Here is a 21,181-nt window from a genome sequence, read left to right as displayed (position 1 = left end):
AAAATGCCTCCCTAAACATTTTATTTTTACTGTATGTAGTATACCAGACACATTATTAAGATTTGGATAACCAAAATATACCTGATTAATAAGTCATGGAATTTATAATCTAATGCAAGAAATATATACAAAAGTAAATAACTAAGCACAGGAATGAATGTGTAAATGATACCATACACTGATGTTGAGAAGGAAACTGTGTAGAGATTTGAAAATGTAGCTAGGAAGGGATTATTTGGATGGGGTGGTCAGAAAAATGTTTTCTGTATAGAAGAAATTGAAACCAAAGGTTAGAATACAAAATAAACCAATGATGTGAGATGTGAGGGAAAAGTTATTTCAAGTAGATAGAACAGTATGTATAAAGGACTAGAGGTAGAAAAGAGCATGCCACACAGGAAAATTAAGTGGACTTTAATGGACCAAATCTTAGTAGGTAGGAGAAGAGAAAGAAGAGGCAAATGAAATAGTCAGGCTTTACTGTGTAGAACTTTTTGTATACAGTAAAATAGTTTGCATTTAATTTGTTATTTACTGGACATTTTTGAAGAGTCAAATACCCAAGAATAATATTGTTTAGTTTATTTAATAAAATAATTCCTTCTATTTTGTGAAAACTGACTAAGCAGAGCTAATACAGTAAGCTGAAGATGCAGGGTAAACAGAAGATAATAAAAGAACTCATGTGATGAGAAAGGAGAAGGAAAATGAAGAAATAGCCATCCCCTTTTAAGAAATAATGGATGTAGAATTGGAAGATAAGGGAGAGATCACAGTTAATAATGAAGGTTATTTCCTAAGCAAGAGGGAGCATGGAGATTCTATTCAATGTTTCCAGAAAAAAAAATATTTAGGAAGAGCATTCTATTTGGAATTTACTGGGTTTGGTTTGTCTCTGATAAAGATATCATTAAAAAGTTAGGTACTTAGAGGAAAGGGTTGTGGGTCATCAGCATTTTGCATTTAATTTAAAATATTTGAATGACATGGAAATGATACCTGAGAAATAGAAGGGGAAGAGAGAGAACAAGGATAAGTTGTGATAGAGAGGAAGAATAAGTGAAGGACTTTGAGAAGGAGAGCTTTGAAATGTAGGTGGAAAAGCCAAAGTGTGGTGTAACTGAAGTCAAGAATTGAGGGTATCTTCAGAAAAATGAATGGCACCACTTCAACAGTTATATCAGAGGTTAAAGAAGGTAAGTGCGTGAAAGTTGCATTGAGCTTGACAATATGAGAATGATTGGTGTCCAAATAAATAAGATTTGCTGTAGCAGTGTGGAGTAGAAAGTACACTATTACCACTCAATAAATTAGAAATGAGGGACTGGATATGCTCACAGACATCTTTTCAAATCTGTGACTACAAATATTATCAGAGAAATTATATAAAAGCTGGAAGAGAGGGGCTTCCCTGGTGTCACAGTGGTTGAGAGTCAGCCTGCTGATGCAGGGGACGCGGGTTTGTGCCCTGGTCCGGGAAGATCCCACATGCCGCAGAGCAGCTAGGCCCGTGATCCATGGCCGCTGTGCCTGCGCGTCCGGAGCCTGTGCTCCGCAGTGGGAGAGGCCACAAAGTTAGAGGTCCGCGTACCGCAAAAAAAAAAAAAAAAAAAAAAGCTGGAAGAGAATGAGAGTTCAGTAGGGTTATTTTTAAGGATTAAAGATGTTACAGGATTAATAAATTACATAGGTAGAGTATCAAAGAGAGGTGGTAACTGAAGGAATAAAATCTTTGAGGTCCAGGTTTTACCTGAGGAGATGCTCTTTAGTAAGAAGACAGGGATTTCACAGGATGTTACAGGAGGGTAGAGGATAAGACATATGCAGTTGCAGGTATGTTTGGAGATTTGGCAATCACAATTTAAGAGAGTACATACATGATAGTTTCTCTTTTATTAAAAAGGCATGAGCAACAGTTAATCTACTAAACTTTATAAAAGGAAGAAATGGCAATTTTGAAAAAAGAGGAAAAGGTTGAAGCTGTCATTTTGTCAAGTGGGAAAGTAAGCATTATAGAGAAAAGCGTTATGTTTCCTGAGCAGGACTGAAGGGATGTTTGAAGTTTGAATCTATTTCAGGTACAGCCAGTTGTGACATTGAGTGCATTTTTCAACAATGTTCAATTGTATGAGTCCAGGCACCAAACAGTTAAGTTAAACCAGGGGTATAGTGTAGTCAGGTGAATATGTTAGAAGAAGAGAGTTATTTATGTATTTTAACGAAGTAATTACAATAATGAATAATGGGTTATTAGATTGTCGAGAAATAATAGAAAGTAGGAAGAGGCTGAAAGTGGTTAGAAACTTGTAGAATCAATGGATACACATGATACAGTTAAATAATTTTTGCACACAGGTTCTTAAACAGGTGCAATTTCAGAGCATTAAGTTTTGGTAAGAAAGGAAAATGTTAGAGATTCCAGAGATGGCAAAGTTTTGGTGAAAATAAGTTTCATTATGGTCATAGAAATAGATGGCTATCAGGAAGTAATGAAAAAGGTCATTGGTAATGAGGAAGCCAGGAAAGTGAAATGTCAGGGTTTTAGATGGATCACCTGTATGAATGCTCAAGGGATAATGAGGAGAAGGCATTGAGTTGGATAGAAATGTGAACCAAAAGCTAATTTTAATAATAATCAGAGCAGTATTCAATAAGCTGGAGATGATGGTGGCCACAAGTAGACTTGAGCAGTTCATTAGGATACTGAAATATATAAATGAGCAGTGACTTGAGGGAGGGAGGTAACATATTTATATGCTTTAAGCAGCAATGAGTAACAGAGAAAACACCAATAGCAGAGTCTATTGTCTTAACTAGAAATAAGTTTAATATGAAAACAATTACTATTCAAAATTTTTATGTGTAAATACAGTGCTAACTGCTTTAGTGTGTTATTTAATTTAATCATCACAAGAGGTTTAATCAATGTAACATCCCAAATAGTTAAAGTTAACTATTATTATCATATGTTGTGAATGAGGACACTAAGTAGATATTGGTGATGTCAAGTAAGTTTTTCTCAACATTATTAAATTGATAGGCATAGTGCAAGAATTTGAATAAGATTTTGCTTGACATCTGCATCACAATTTTACCTCAAACAAAAGGCATGTGAACTGCTGAAAAGTAATTTAGTGATGTATGCTGGACATTGTGTCTCAACTTTGTCAAAACTTTGTTGAGTCAGAAGTATTAATGATTTGGCAGTCCCCTTGCATCATTGTACATGAGTTGATTTGTACATGGCTAATATGTGTTGATTTCTATATACTCAAGAAGGGAATGCAGTTTTCAGGGTTGTAGAAGTTGGAAGTTTTCATGAAGGTTAAAGGTGATCATGGTGTTTGTTCTTAAGGGCAATATCTAAGGCCTTTCAGATAGAGAGGTAATCACCTCATTTCAAAATTAAATGTGGTGGAACTCTGGTAGAGAAGAGAACTGCGGGAATCTAATGCCATTTGTTTTACCTTGAAGGTTGTACAGTCTGGGAAGCAGTGGAGAAGAGCAGCATGGTCAGGATAGCATGCTCACAGAAGGCCTCTGTAGGAATGGATTTGAAGGCAGCAGATGGGAGGGTAAAGAATAATGTACATGATGGTTTGTCACCCGAAGCACTATTGATATTTTAAAATGGAAAATCCTTTGCTGTGGAAGACTATCCTGTGCATTGTAAAATGGTGAGCAGAATTTCTGGCCAGCATCTGTTAGATGTGTGTAGCACCCTTCTCACTTCCCAAATTCAACAACCAAAATGTCTACAAACATTGCCAGATGTCCCTGACGGAACAAAATAATCCCCAGTTAAAAATTCCCCACATAGACAATCACAAAAGAAATGCGTGGGGGCACGTATAGAACATAAAGATGACAATAAAACACCACAAATAGTTTGAAGTTAGTGGATCATAGTACATGGAGAAAATGGAATCCATGAAGTTTAGGTATTTTAATTATCTTATAGTACTGATTTGTTTAAAGTGGACAATATTTGGGCTACATGTTACATTCTACCTGATAATATTTAGTTTATCACAATAGTGGTAGGGAAATGTTTAGCTTCAAGAAACCTATTCATATCCCAGAACCAGTCATTCTAAAATGGATGGAACTCCCTTTCCTTATGAATGGAGGACACTCTAGCACTCATGTATTTTTCAAATCAAAGAGTAACATGTTCCGAGAAACAGCAACAATAGCAAATATTCCCCTGTGATTTGAATTCAAAAAAGAAGATTGAAATAACCTGAACTGAAGAAAAGTAGAAATAATAGTAATATCTAATACAATAGATATAATAGCATATATATAATATAATAAAAATACAATAATATAATTGAAAAACTATATAGCACTTAATATGTGCAGACCTCTTTTTTTAATTGATGTATAATTGACCTACAACACTATGTTAGTTTCGGATGCAAAACATAGTGATATGATACTTCTATACATTACAAAATGATCACCATGATAAATCCAGACAGATTCCATCACCATAGAAGTTCTTACAATATTATTGACTATATTCCCTATGTTGTACATTTTATTCCCATGACTCATATATTTTGTAACTGGAAGTCTGTACCTCATAATTTTCTGCACCTATTTCACTCATCCCCCACCCATTTCCCCTCTGGCAACCATTTGTTTGTTCTCTGTATCTATGAGTCTGTTTCTGTTTTGTTATGTTTATTCATTTTTAAAAAAATATTCCAAATATAAGTGAAAACATAGGATAAAGTCTTTTTCTGTCTGACTTATAGCATAAACCTCTAGGTCCATGCATTGCTGCTAATGGAAAGATTTCATTATTTTAGGGCTGAATAATATCCCATTTTGTGTGTGTATATATATATATGTAGGTGTGTGTGTGTGAGTGTGTGTGTGTGTATATATATGTGTGTATATATATATATATATATATATATATATATATATATATATATATACATACATACAGCACATTTTCCATACTGTTTTCCATAGTGGGTATAGCAATTTACTTTCCCACTAAGTGTACATGAGTGTTCCCTTATCTCAGCATCCTTGACAACACTTATTATTTGTGGTCCTTTCAGTAATAGCTATCCTGAAAGCAGGTGTGAAGTGATATCTCAGTGTGGTTTTGATTTGCATTTCCCTGATGATTAGTGATTTTGAGCATCTTTTCATATGTGTGTTGGGCATCCGTACATCTTCTATAGAAAAATGTCCACTCGGTTCCTCTGCTCATTTTGTAATCTGGTTGTATGTTTTTCTGATGTTGACTTGTGTGTTTTTTTAATATATTTTGGATACTAACCCCTTATCGGACATATTGTTTGCAAATATCTTACCCCATGTATTAGGCAACCTTTTTGTTTGTTGACAGTTTCATTGGCTGTGCAAAAGCTTTTAAGTTTGATTAGGTTCCATTTGTGTATTTTTGCTTTTGTTTCCTTTGCCTGATGAGACATATCCAAAAAAAAATCACCATGATCGAAATCAAAGAGTGTACTGCCTATGATTTCTTCTAAGGAGTTTTATGGATTCAGGTCTTATATTTAATTCTTTAAACCATTTTGAGTTTATTCTTGTGTTTAGTGTGAGAAAGTAGTCCAGTTTGATTCTTTTGCATGTAGCTGTCTAGCTTTCCCAACACCATATATTGAAGAATCTGTCTTTTCCCCATTGCATGTTCTTGCCTCCTTTGTCATAGACTAATTGACCTTATACTTGTGGATTTATTTTTGGGTCCTCTATTCTGTTCTATTGATGTATCTGTCTGTTTCTGTGCCAGCACTATAGAGTTTTGATTATTGTAGTTTATAGTACAATTTGAAATCAGGGAGCATGATTCTTCCAGCTCCATTCTTCTTTCTCAAGATTGTTTTGTCTACTCAGCGTCTTTCATGTTGCCATACAAATTTTAGAATTATTTGTTCTAGCTATGTGAAAAATGATATTGGTATTTTGATAGGGATTGCATTGAATCTGTAGATTACCTTGAGTAGTATGGTCATTTTTAACAACACTGATTCTTCCAATCTATGAGTACAGTGTATATTTCCATTTGTTTGTGTCCTTTTCAATTTATTTCATCAATATTCTATATTATTTTGAGTACAGGTCTTTTCTCTCCTCAGTTAGATTTATTCCTAGGTATTTTATTCTTTTTGGTACAATTGTAAATCACATTGCTTTCTTAATTTCTCTTTCTGAGAGTTAATTGTTAGTGTATGGAAATGCAACAAATTCCTGTGTATTGATTTTGTATCCTACGAATTTATTGAATTTCTTTATTAGTTATAATAGTTTTTTGGTGGCATTTTTATAATTTTCTATACATGGTATTATATCATTTGCAAACAGTGACAGTTTTACTTCTACCTCTCCAGTTGAAATTTCTCTTATTTCTTTTTCTTTTCTGATCATTGTGACTGGGACTACCAATATTATATTGAATAAAATTTGTGAGCATGGGCGTTCTTGTCTTGTTCCTGATCTTAGAGGAATCACTTTCAACTTTTCACTGTTAAGTATGATGTTAGCTGTGGGTTTGTCATATATGGCCTTTATTTTGTTGAGGAATGTTCCCTCTATACCCACTTTGTTGAAAGTTTTCTTTTTATCATAAATTGATGTTGAATGTTTTCAAAATATTTTCCTTCCTCTATTGAGATACTCATATGATTTTTATTCTTAGGGTTTGTTTATATGGTGTATCACATTGATTGACTGATTTCTGGATATTGAACCACATTTGCATCCCTAAGATAAATCCCACTTGATCATGGTGTAAGATCCTTTTAATGTATTATTGCATTTGGTTTGCTAATATTTTGTTGAGAAATTTTGCATCTATCTTCATCAGTGATATTGGCCTGTAATTTTCTTTTTTGTGGTGTCTTTGTCTGGTTTTAGTATCAGGATGATGCTGGCCTTGTAGATGAGTTTGGAAGTATTTCTTCCTCTTGAATTTTCTATAATTATTTAAGAAAGATAGGTGTTAACTTCTTCAAATGTTTAGTAAAATTCACCTGTGAAGCTGTTTGTTCCTGGAGTTGTGTTTGTTGAGGGTTTTTTTAAAATTATTGATTCAATTTCATTACTGTGAATTGGTTGGCTCATGTTTTCTATTTCTTCCTGATTAGTCTTAGTAAATTGTGCATTAAGAATTTATCCATTTTTTCTGGTTTGTTCATTTTATTAGCATGTAATTGTTCATAGTAATCTCATTTAATATTTTGTACTTCTCTGGTGTCAGTTGTAACTTCTCTTTCATTTCTGATTTTATTCATTTGGGCCCTCTATTTTCTCTTGATTAGTCTTTCTAAAGGTTCATCAATTTTGTTTATCTTTCAAATCACCAGATTTTAGTTTCATTGATCTTTTCCATTTTTTTCTTAGTTTCTATTTCATTTATTTCTGCTCAGTTTGTTATTTTTTCTTCTACTAACTTTGGGGCTTTTCTTCTTCTTTTTTTATTTACCACAGGTGTCAGGTTAGGTCATTTATTTGTGATTTTTCTTATTTCCTGAGGTAGGCTTATATTGATATAATCTTCCCTCTTAGAAATGCTTTTTGCTGTTTCCCAGTTGTGTTTCCATTTTCATTTGTCTCCAGGTATTTTTTTTTTTTTTATTTCCTCATTGACTTCTTCAGTAACTCATTTGTTGTTTGGTAGCATATTATTTAGCTTCCCTGTGTTTGTGATTTTTGCAGTTTTTTCCTTGTAGTTGATTTCTAGTCTCATACCATTGTGGTTGGAAAAGATGTTTGATGTGATTTCAATCTTCTCACATTTACTGAGACTTGTTTTGTGACCTAGTATGTGACCTATCCTGGAGAATGTTCCATGTGCACTTGAAAAAAATGTGTATTCTTCTGATTTTGGATAGAAAGTTTTATATATATATATATATATATATATATATATATATATATATATATATACTACACTTGTTCCAATGTGCCATTTAAGGCTAATGCTTTTTTATTGATTTTCTGTCTGAATAATATTTCCTTTGAGGTAAGTGGGGTATTAAAGTTCCCTAATATTATTATATTACTCTCAATATCTCCTTTTATGTCTCAAAATATTTGCTTTATATATTTAGGTGCTCCTATGTTAGGTTCATGTAGTTTTATGAATGTTATATCCTCTTCTTGGATTGACCCCTTTATCATTATATAATGCCTTTTGTCTTTTGTTATAGTCTTTGCTTAAAAGTCTATATTGTCTGATATAAGTATTTCCACCCCAGCATTTTTTCATTTCCATTTACTTAGAATATATTTTTCCATCCTCTCACTTTCAGTCTGTGTGTGTCTAGCTCTTAAACAAGTCTTTTGTAAGCAACATATATGGCTCTTATTTTTCATTCATTCTTCAACCATATGTATTTTCTTGGAGAGTTCAGTTCATTTACATTTAAGGTAATTGTTGCTAGTTATGTGCATATTGACATTTTGTTAACTGTTTTCTCATTTTTTCTGTAGTTCTTTTTGTTCCCTCCTTTATCTTTTGCTCTCTTCCTTTGTGATTTGAAACTATCTTTAGTGTTATTCTTGGATTCCTTTTTCTTTGTGTGTGTATTTATTATAAACGATTATTCTACATTGATTATCTCTTAAGATTGATCATATTCTAACAACCCTGAATTTCTACTCTCCCCCCCACTACATTTAATATTTTTGACATTATATTTTGCATCTTTTTCTTTTGTGTATCCCTTAACTACTTATTGCAAATATAGATAATTTTACTGCTTTGTCTTTTAAACATCCTAATAGTGAATGGTCTACTACTTTTACCATATGTTTGCCTTTACCAGTGAGACTTTCTTTTATAATGTTCATATTTCTAGTTGTGATATATTTTTTGCTTAGAGAAGTCCCTTTAACATTTCTTGTATAGCTGGTTTAGTGGTGCTGAACTCTCTTGGCTTTTTTGTAAGCCTCTTGATCTCTCCTTCAAAATTGAATTATAGCCTTACTCTATAACAAAATTAAAGAGTATTTTTCTTTGTAGATTTTATTTTTTAATCACTATGAATATGTTATGACACTCCCTTCAGGCTCCTGTAGAGTCAGCTGAGAGTCTCATGGGAATTCCTTTATATATAACCAGCTGCATTTCCCTTGCTTCTTTTAAGATCCTCCCTTTAAATTTAATTTTTGCCATTTTTAACTACAGTGTGTATTAGTACGGTTCTCTTAGGATTCATCTTATTTGGGACTCTCTGTGATTCCTGGACCTGGATGTCTGTTTCTTTTCCCAGGTTAAGGAAGTTTTCAGCTATTATTTATTCAAATAAGTTTCTGCCCCTTTCTCTCTCCCTTCATCTGGAGCCCCTATAATAGGAATATTAGTATGCTTGAGGTTGCCCTAGAGATCTATTAAACTGTCTTCATTTTTTAAATTATTTTTTATTTTTTTCTGTTCAGCTTGGGTAATTTCCATTACTATGTCTTCCAGTTTGCTGATTCATTCCTTTGTATTATCTAATCTACTGTTGATTCCTTCTAGTGTAAGTTTTATTTAAATTACTGTATCCTTCAGCTCTGTTTTTTTTTCTTCCTTATGTGTTCTAACCCTTTCTTAATCTTCTCACTGTGTTCATCCATTTTTCTCTCGAGTTTGTTGCACATTTTTATGATCATTACCTTGAACTCTTCATCAAGTAGATTGCTTATCTGCACTTCGTTTATTTCTTCTCCTGTGGTTTTATCTTGTTCATTCATTTGGAACATATTCATTTGTTAACTCTTGTGCCTAAATCATTGGGTTTAATTCTATGTATTATTTAGGTTGGTTACCTTTCCTAATCTTGGAAAAGTAGCCTTATGTAGAAAACTTCTTATCTGTCTGGCGGCACACTTCCTTCTGGTTACCAGAGCTGTATGCTCTAAGGGTTCCCCATGTATGGGTACTTATGAGGGGGTGGTTCTGAGTACTCTGGATTAACTGATAGGCATGGCTAGCCCCATGGCCTGTCTGGTTGCCTGGCCCTCCTTGTTACAGAGGCTGCTGACATGTTGGTGGGTGGGGCCAGTTCCTGTAGCATCTGGCAGCAGGACCTGTGGGTCCCCAGCAGGTGCTAGCCTGCTGGTGGGCATAGTAAGATCCCTTGTGGCCTTTGTGAGGCATTTTTATAGGTGTTTTATATATAATAATGTATAATTTTCAATGACACTCTAAAATAGGCACTGTTACTGAGTTATTTTTCAGATACGAAATTTGAGGCACAGAGAGTGTGTTAGAAATATCCAGACCATAGAACTCATAAGTGGTAGCACTGGAATGAGAACAGAGGAAGTCTGGTTAGGAGACACATTCTCAACAATTGACAAACCATGGTGCTTCTCAAGACAGAAATACAGGAAGCTGAGTGTAGTGCTTTGGGGATACACTGACAGACAAAGATTCAAAACAGGACAAAAGATAGAGATAGACACAGAGGAAGAGAAAGAGGAGAAAGAAGAGGGTACAGAAATATAATGGAATTTTTTTTTTTTTTTTTTTGTGGTTTGCGGGCCTCTCACCATTGTGGCCTCTCCCGCTGTGGAGCACAGGCTCCGGACGTGCAGGCCCAGGGGCCATGTTTCACGGGCCCAGCCACTCCACGGCACGCAGCATCCTCCTGGACCGGGGCACAAATCCATGTCCCCTGCATCTGCAGGCGGACTCCCAACCACTGCACCACCAGGGAAGCCATGGAATATTTTAAAGTACAGTAACAGGAGACAAAAGAGAAAAGGAATAATAAATCAAAGTGTGAAATTAAAATTTTGTATAAACCTTCAATCACACAATTAGAAAGAGGAACAATTAATAACAGTTACAAGAGAACATACTGAGCAGTAAATATAAAGGGGTTAAAGGCTTAAGACATCATCCCAAGATATCTGCCAATTAATATGCAGATTATCTTAATAAGATACATATTTATTTGTTCCTCTGATGAAATAGTGGTTAAAATTATATTTAATTATTGTGTCTTAATTGAACTTCATAGAGAATTGAAGATTTATGAAAAAAATGCATGTGATATTTTAGTCACAATGACTTATTTTGCTCTAAAGTTCAATATTAAGAATTCTGTATAAAATATTTAATTAATTGATGATTTCCTCAATAATCTCAGGAAAGAATTAATTGCTCCAGAGGATCAAAAGAGATGCATGGTAACTTTGGTTAATATTGTAAAAAACATAGTCTATACACATCAATATTTTTTCTGTCATTGGAGATAATGACCCATTTTTTCTTATATTTGTGGAAAGTAAATTTACTACTCTTTATTTTAAACATAGCATCTTAGCCATTAAAGTTATAAGAAATAAATATTAACTTTCTCAAAAAATAAATCTGTGAATATGAATGGAAATCAGTGTCACATTTTCTAGATTTGTTATTTTACTGGCATCAGTACTAACTGATATAAAATTGCCCAGAGAATTTGTTTCAAGATTGCAAATATTAGAGAAAAAATCTATATCTCATTTACTCAGTGAACAGTCTATAAATTGGACATTCACAGAGGCACAAGATCATTGACTACCCTTTCAGAATTCAATTTTATGCTTCCTAAATTAGATGTAGAGCTAGGTTATTTTGGGATAGCAGGCTGGGGATAATATACAAATTTGTAAAATCATGTTTAGCCCATTTTCAGCTAAATCACACTCAATTCAATAACAAACCCTGAAAAAAAATGAGTCAATAAAAAGGAGTTGCAAAAAATTCCTTTGTGGATATTGCTATTATGTTTTCAAAAGATTTTATACAATGAAGTTAAAGATAATTGTAATTGATCAAACTTTGCCTCTAGAACTTTTCACACAAAAGAGAATCAGTGGAATTATGTGTGTGTGTGTTTCAATTTAATCAATTGTATTTTGTTTTAAATTTTTATTCTGTGTTTATGTGTGGTTTAGCTTAATTTTCCCTATGACTGGAAGTGTATAAAGTTTAGCAGTAAAAAGCTGTGCTTTAAGGAAGTCTGCTTATCCTGAATATAATGTTTCCTTCAATGACCTATAGGCACAGATATGATCATCTTATTATGCACCCTTTGTGTTCTAACAAAGAAAAAGAAAACATGATTGTTTTATGTTTGAATTCATGTAGAAAATCACATAAACAGGCATTACTCATTCAAAATGATCATTTTCTTGTTTTGGAATTATGTTATTTTATTTTTATTTTTTATTGGAGAACAGTTGACTTGAAGTGTTCTGTTAGGTTCAGGTGTACAGCAAAGTGAATCAGTTACACACATACACATATCCACTCATTTTTAGATTCTTTTTCCATATATGTCATTACAGAGTATTGAGTAGAGTTTCCTGTGCTATACAGTAAATCCTTACCGGTTATCTATTTTATGTGTAGTAGGGTGTATATGTCAATCTCAATCTCAATTTATTCCTCCTGCCATTTTCCCACAGTAGCCATAAGTTTGTTTCTATATTTGTGACTCTATTTCTCTTTGGAAATAAGTTCATTTGTGCTTTTTTTTTTTTTTTTAGATTTCACATATAAGTAATTTCACATGATATTTGTCTTTCTCTGACTTACTTCACTTAGTATGACAATCTGTAGGTCCATCCATGTTGCTGCAAATGACATTATTTCATTATTTTTTTATGACTAATATTCCATTTTATATATTACAATATCTTCATTATCCACTCCTCTGTTGATGGGCAGTTGGTTGCTTTCTTGTCCTGGCTCTTGTAGATATTGCTTCAATGAACACTGGGGTGCATGTACCATTCTGAATTATGGTTTTCTCCAGCTATATGCCCAGACGTGGAATTGTTGGATCATATGGTTGCTTAATATTTGTTTTTTTAAGGAATCTCCATACTCTTCTCCATAAGGGCTGTACCAATTTACATTCCCACAAACAGGTTTGGGAGGGTTCCCTTTTCTCCACACCCTCTCCAGCATTTATTATTTGTAGATTTTGGTTTTTTTCTTTTTGTGGTACATGGGCCTCTCACTGTCGTGGCCTCTCCCGTTGTGGAGCACAGGCTCCAGACACGCAGGCTCAGCAGCCATGGCTCACGGGCCCAGCCACTCCACAGCATGTGGGATCTTCCCAGACCAGGGCACAAACCCACGTCCTCTGCATCAGCAGGCAGACTCTCAACCACTGCGCCACCAGAGAAGCCCCGATTTGTAGATTTTTTGATGATGGACTTTCTTACTGGTGTGAGGTGATATCTCATTGTAGTTTTAATTTGCATATCTCTAATAATTAGCGATATTGAGAATCTTTTCATTTGCCTCTTGTCCATCTGTATGTTTTCTTTGGAGAAATGTCTATTTAGATCTTCCACTCATTTTTTGATTAGGTTGTTTGCTTTTTTGTTTTGATATTGAGCTACATGAGCTCTTTGCATATTTTGAAGATTAATCCCTTATTAGTCACTTTGTCTGTAAATATTTTCTCCCATTCTGTGAGTTATCTTTTTGTTTTGTTTATGCTTTCCTTTGTTGTCCTATGCTTTTAAGTTTAACTAGGTCCCATCCACTTATTTTTGTTTTTATTTTCATTACTGTAGTAGCTGGATCAGAAAAGATCTTGCTGCAATCTATGTAATAGAGTGTTCTGCCAATGTTTTCCTCTAAGAGTTTTACAGTATCCAGCCTTACATTTACATCTTTAATTCATTTTTAGTTTATTTTTGTGTATGGTGTAGAGACTGTTCTAATTTCATTTCTTTTACATGTATCTGTCTAGTTATCCCAGTACCACTTATTGTATACTTTTGCCCATGGTATACTTATTTTGCCCATTGTATACTTATTGTATATTTTTGCCCATTGTATACTTTTGCCCCCTTTGCTTTAGATTAGTTGACCATAGGTGCATGGGATTATCTCTGGACTTTGTATCCTCTTCCATTGATCTACATTTCTGCTTTGTTGCCAGTACCATAGTGTTTTGATTACTGTAGCTTTGTAGTATAGTATAGTCTGAAGTCAGGAGTCTGATTCCTCCAACTCTGTTTTTCTTTCTCAAGATTGCTTTGGCAATTCAGAGACATTTGTGTTTTCATACATATTTAAATTTTTTTGTTCTAATTCTGTGAAAAATGCCATTGGTAATTTGATAGAGACTGCACTGAATCTGTAGATTGCTTTGGCTAGTATGGTCATCTTGACAATATTGATTCCTCCAATCCAAGAACATGGTATATTGCTCTATCTATTTGTATCATCTTTGATGTCTTTCATCATCATTTTATACTACAAGCAACTATATTCCAATAAAATGGACAACCTAGAAGAAATGGAAAAATTGTTAGGAAGGTACAACCTTTGAAGACAGAACCAGGAAAAAATAGAAAATATGGACAAACCAATCACAAGTACTAAAATTGAAACTGATTTAAAAACTTCCATCAAACACAAGTTCAGGACCAGATGGCTTCACAGGCAAATTCTCTCAAACATATGCAGAAGAAGTAACAACTACCCTTCTAAAACTCTTCCAAAAAACTGCAGAGGAAGGAACAACTCCCAAACTCAATTTACCCTGATATTAAAACCAGACAAAGAGAGCTTCCCTGGTGGCTCAGTGGTTGAGAATCTGCCTGCCAATGCAGGGCACATGGGTTTGAGTGCTGGTCTGGGAAGATCCCACATGCCGTGGAGCAGCTAGGCACGTGAGTCACAACTACTGAGCATGCACGCCTGTGCTCCGCAACAAGAGAGGCCATGACAGTGAGAGGCCTGTGCACCACGATGAAGAGTGGCCCCCCCTTGCTGCAACTAGAGAAAACCCTCACACAGAAACGAAGACCCAACATGCTCCAAAATAAATAAATAAATACATTTATTAAAAAACAAAAAACAGACAAAGATACCCCAAAAATAAAAGTATAGGCCTATATCACTGGTAAACATAGATGCAAAAGTCTTCAACAAAATACTACAAATTGAATCTAATAACCCATTAAAAGGATCATACACCGTGATCAAGTGGGATTTATCCCAGGCATGCAAAGATTCTTTAATAGATGCAAATCAATCAATGTGAAACACCACATGAAACAACTGAAGAATAAAAACCCTATCATCATCTCAAATGCAGAAAATGCTTCTGACAAAATTCAACACCAATTTATGACAAAAACACTCCAGAAAGTGTGCATAGAGGGAACCTACCTCAACATAATAAAGGCCATATATGAAAAACCCACAACTAATATACTCAACAGTGAATAGCTGAAAGAATTTCCTCTAAGATAAGGAAAAAGAAAAGGATGTCCACTCTTGCCACTTTTATTCAATATAGCTTTGGAAGTCCTAGCTACAGTAATCAGAGAAGAAAAAGAAAAGGAATTCCAACTGTAAAAGAAGAAGTAAAACTGTCACTGTTTGCAGATGATATGGTACTATACATAGACAATCCTAAACATGCTACCACAAAACTACTAGAGCTCATCAATGAATTTGGTAAAGTTGAAGGAAAAAAAATTAATACACAGAAACCTCTTGCATTCCTACACACTAACAATGAATTATCAGAAAGAGAAATTAAGGAAACAATCCCAATTACCATCGCATCCAAAAGAATAAAATATCTAGGAATAAACTTACCTAAGGAGGCAAAATACCTGTACTCTGAAATAATTTTATTTCAATCCACCTTAGTAAAATCTTTTGTCACTGGGTGTGACTTTAAATTTATTTTGCAGAATACTTACAATATTATTTAGATGAAGCTCCTTAAATTGATTCCTATCATCTGACAGGGCAGTGATTTTTAATATGATTACAGGCTTATGTCTCCTGCAGGCACAAAATTACTTACATTATGATGTTAATACTTTAAAAGTAAAAAAGAGAAAGATAAAATTAGTTCACATGTAATACTTTGTCTACAATCATGATCTTAAATAAATATAAATAATTAATGATATTTATTCTATTGAACTAAAATGTAGCATTATATTGCTACATACAACATTTTGCTAAGTATTCTATGTTGAATACAATTCCTATGAAAGAGTTATATTGAGGCATAACAAGACACTGACCAAAAAGTAATCAGCAATAGTTATAAATATCAACATTATAAAAACTCTTAAAAGAAAAAGTTGCACAAATTCTCAAAATTATTTGAGGCTGAGGATAGTAGGGGGAACAAGAAAAGGTGGTGATGTATTGAGAAATAGCTTTATATCTAAAATATATAATTTTTTTAATATTCCAGGTATTTTGGTCTCCACAGTAGCTGCACCCTGGAAATCACTCATAAGATTCCAAAGTCCTCTAAGTCTTGACCCAAATAACACATGCTATTAATGAGGACTGGGTAGGAAGAAAAACAAAAGTTTTTGTTTGGGTAATGTGGATCTATTCTACTCTACATAAAGGATGGTTGCTGGTACTTCCCTGGTTGCTCAGTGGTTAAGAATCTGTCCACCCATTTAGGGGACACAGGTTCAAGCCATGGTCCAGGAAAATCCCACATGCCATGGGACAACAAAGTCCATGCACCACAACTACTGAGCCTGCACTCTAGAGCCTGCGAGCCAAAACTACTGAAGCCCGTGCACCTAGAGCCCATGCTCCACAACAAGAGAGGCCACCACATTGGGAAATTGTTGACATATATACACTAATATGTATAAAATAGATAACTAATACGAACGTGCTGTATAAAAAATACATTAAATTAAAAAAACCCAAAAAAATCCAAAGACACAAGAGAGGCCACCACAATGAGAAACCTGCGCACCACGATGAAGAGTAGCCCCCACTCACTGCAACTAGAGAAAGACTGCACACACAACAAAGACCCAATGCAGCCAAAAATAAATAAATAAATTTATAAAAATAAAAAGGGATGATTGCTGTTTTTTGTTTGTTTTTAATTGAATTTTCTTAATACAGAATCATGAAACTGAATTCCATCTTAGCTGTTATCCAAGAAATGAAATGGGACAAAATTAAATTTTGATGTCTCCCAGGGAGTGGAAAAATTTGACTAGGGCATGGGCTGATCACTGATGCCCAAAAAAGGCAGACATGGAGAAAATGAAATAGTGGGCCTAAAGATATGGGAGCTGGGCTATAATCCGTACTGGATATTTGTCATTTTGCAACAAAGTGGGAGAGGAACCAGTAAAATAATGGGAATAGTGAAGTAGGGCAGAAGTCAGAAAGGAAGTCACTACATTGTCACAAGGACTTGCAGTACAATTGCAAAAATAAGTATGATACAGATAATAACAACTAATTTTTAAACACTTCAAAGTTACAAAGAACTTTTATGTAAACTATTTATAGCAACAGATCTATATTTATACATATCTATCTATCACCTATTTCATCTATCTATCAAGTGGAAGAGACAATGAGATACATAATTGGTAAGGCGTATTAGTTCTGAGTGCTTGTAGGAAGCTTAATGTAAATAATATGTATTTGATTTCTGATAAACCTGGATCCATGTCTAGTATGAACATGACAAATAATTTAATCCTTCTGAGCATATTTTTCTCAACACCATGATGCTGTATACCTTCTTTGCAAATTTATTGTGAGATTCTATGAAATCATTAAGTTTTTTTCTTTGGGGTTGGATTTAAAGTCCTCACTTCCAAAAAACAATTTAGAAAAAAAAAAAAAAAAACTCTCTCCAATTAAGTAATTTTGAAAATTATCAGCTCTCAGATAAAGAGTGCACTCATCTTTGGGTATCATATAAACATAAATTAACTATAGATACTTGTTAAATAATTGATGGGAATTAGGAATATAAGTACAGATTTTATATTCATCCTATTTATTTTATTAACATTTCTTAAGCCAGCTGTCTTCTGAGGACCTCTTGGTTATTTTCATTGTCTTTACTGTCTACTAAAGCATGAAGAACAGCTAAAATAAAATTAATGTTATCTTTTGAGAGAAAAAAAATTATATTCTTTATGTGGCTTTGTTGAAAAAAATTACAGTTGTACAAATCAGAATGGGTTAATGAATAAACAAATGAATAGATGGTATGCTTTATTTCTAAAATAAATAATAAAAATCTGTCCGCATCTGGATTATAGTGTCAAAAATATGGTAATGAGTCCCTCAGTGAAATTACTCTTGGAATGTGATTACAAAATTGAAAAATATACTACTGTAATTCAGTTATCCTATATTTTAATGAGATTTCCTTTTACTCCTTTTTTTTTAAGGCTGTAAATTATTTTATTTTATTTTTTTAAACATCTTTATTGGAGTATAATTGCTTTACAATAGTGTGTTAGTTTCTGCTTTATAACAAAGTGAATCAGTTATACATATACATATGTTCCCATATATCTTCCCTATTGTGTATCCCTCCCTCCCACCTTCCCTATCCCACCCCTCTAGGTGGTCACAAACCACCTACCTGATCTCCCTGTGCTATGTGGCTACTTCCCACTAGCTATCTATTTTACGTTTGGTAGTGTATATATGTCCATGCACCCCGCTCACTTTGTCACAGCTTACACTTCCCCCTCCCCATATCCTCAAGTCCATGCTCTAATAGGTCTCTGACTTTATTCCCATCTTACCCCTAGGGTCTTTATGACCTTTTTTTTTTAATTTTTTCCTAGATTCCATATATATGTGTTAGCATACAGTATTTGTTTTTCTCTTTCTGATTTAATTCACTCTGTAAGACAGACTCTAGGTCCATCCACCTCACTACAAATAACTCAATTTCATTTCTTTTTATGGATGAGTAATATTCCATTGTATATATGTGCCACATCTTTATCCATTCATCTGTTGATGGATACTTAGGTTGCTTCCATGTCCTGGCTATTGTAAATAGAGCTGCAATGAACATTTTGGTACATGACACTTTTTGAATTACGGTTTTCTCAGGGTATATGCCAAGTAGTGGAAGTGCTGGGTCATATGGTAGTTCTATTTGTAGTTTTTATAGGAACCTCCATACTGTTCTCCACAGTGGCTGTATCAATTTACATTCCTACCAATAGTGCAAGAGAGTTCCCTTTTCTCCACACCCTCTCCAGCATTTATTGCTTCCAGATTTTTCTTTTTTAACATCTTTATTGGGGTATAATTGCTTTACAATGCTGTGTTAGTTTCTGCTTTATAACAAAGTGAATCAGTTATACATATACATATGTTCCCATATCTCTTCCCTCTTGCATCTCCCTCCCTCCCACCCTCCCTGTTCCACCCCTCCAGGCAGTCACAAAGCACCGAGCTGATATCCCTGTGCTATGCGGCTGCTTCCCACTAGCTATCTACCTTACGTTTGGTAGTGTATATATGTCCATGCGTCGCTCTTGCTTTGTCACAGCTCACCCTTCCCCCTCCCCATATCCTCAAGTCCGTTCTCCAGTAGGTCTCTGTCTTTATTCCTGTCTTAACCCTAGGTTCTTCATGACATTTTTTTTTCTTAAATTCCATATATATGTGTTAACATATGGTATTTTTCTTTCTCTTTCTGACTTACTTCACTCTGTATGACAGACTCTAGGTCTATCCACCTCATTACAAATAGCTCAATTTCGTTTCTTTTTATGGCTGAGTAATATTCCATTGTATATATGTGCCACATCTCTTTATCCATTCATCCGATGATGGGTACTTAGGTTGTTTCCATCTCCAGCTATTGTAAATAGAGATGCAATGAACATTGTGGTACATGACTCTTTTTGAATTTTGGTTTTCTCAGGGTATATGCCCAGTAGTGGGATTGCTGGGTCATATGGTAGTTCTATTTGTAGTACTTTAAGGAACCTCCATACTGTTCTCCATAGTGGCTGAACCTATTCACATTCCTACCAGCAGTGCAAGACTGTTCCCTTTTCTCCACACCCTCTCCAGCATTTATTGTTTCTAGATTTTTTGATGATGGCCATTGTGACTGGTGTGAGATGATATCTCATTGTAGTTTTTTTTTTTTTTAACATCTTTATTGGGATACAATTGCTTTACAATGGTGTGTTAGTTTCTGCTCTATAAAAAAGTGAATCAGTTATATATATACATATGTTCCCATATGTCCTCCCTCTTGCATCTCCCTCCCTCCCACTCTCCCTATCCCACCCTTCCAGGCTGTCATAAAGCACCGAGCTAATATCCCTGTGCCATGCAGCTGCTTCCCACTAGCTATCTACATTACTACGTTTGTTAGTGTGTGTATGTCCATGACTCTCTCTCACCCTGTCAAAGCTCCCCCTTCCCCCTCCCCATATCCTCAAGTCCATTCTCCAGTAGGTCTGCATCTCTATTCCCATCCCACCCCTAGGTTCTTCATGACATCCTTTTTTTTCTTAAATTCCATGTATATGTGTTAGCATACGGTATTTGTCTTTTTCTTTCTGACTTACTTCACTCTGTATGACAGACTCTAGGTCTATCCATCTCATTACAAATAACTCAATTTTGTTTCTTTTTAAGGCTGAATAATATTCCATTGTATATATGTGCCACATCTTCTTTATCCATTCATCCAATGATGGACACTTAGGTTGTTTCCATCTCCAGGCTATTGTAAATAGAGCTCCAATGAACATTTTGGTACATGACTCTTTTTGAATTTTGGTTTTCTCAGGGTATATGTCCAGTAGTGGGATTGCTGGGTCATATGGTAATTCTATTTGTAGTACTTTAAGGAACCTCCATACTGTTCTCCACAGTGGCTGAACCAATTCACATTCCCACCAGCAGTGCAAGAGTGTTCCCTTTTCTCCACACCCTCTCCAGCATTTATTGTTTCTAGATTTTTTGATGATGGCCATTCTGACTGGTGTGAGATGATATCTCATTGTAGTTTTGATTTGCATTTCTCTAATGATTAATGATGTTGAGCATTCTTTCATGTGTTTGTTGGCATTCTGTATATCTTCTTTGGAGAAATGTCTATTTAGGTCTTCTGCCCATTTTTGGATTGGGTTGTTTGTTTCTTTTTTTGTTATTGAGCTGCATGAGCTGCTTGTAAATTGTGGAGATTAATCCTTTGTCAGTTGCTTCATTTGCAAATATTTTCTCCCATTCTGAAGGTTGTCTTTTGGTTTTGTTTATGGTTTCCTTTGCTGTGCAAAAGCTTTGAAGTTTCATTAGGTCCCATTTGTTTGTTTTTGTTTTTATTTCCATTACTCTAGGAGGTGGGTCAGAAAGGATCTTGCTGTGATTTATGTCATAGAGTGTTCTGCC

The sequence above is a fragment of the Phocoena sinus genome, chromosome 18 (genome assembly GCF_008692025.1).
Source record: "Phocoena sinus isolate mPhoSin1 chromosome 18, mPhoSin1.pri, whole genome shotgun sequence".
Taxonomy (NCBI): domain Eukaryota; kingdom Metazoa; phylum Chordata; class Mammalia; order Artiodactyla; family Phocoenidae; genus Phocoena; species Phocoena sinus.
Note: the sequence above shows the minus strand (reverse complement) of the source record.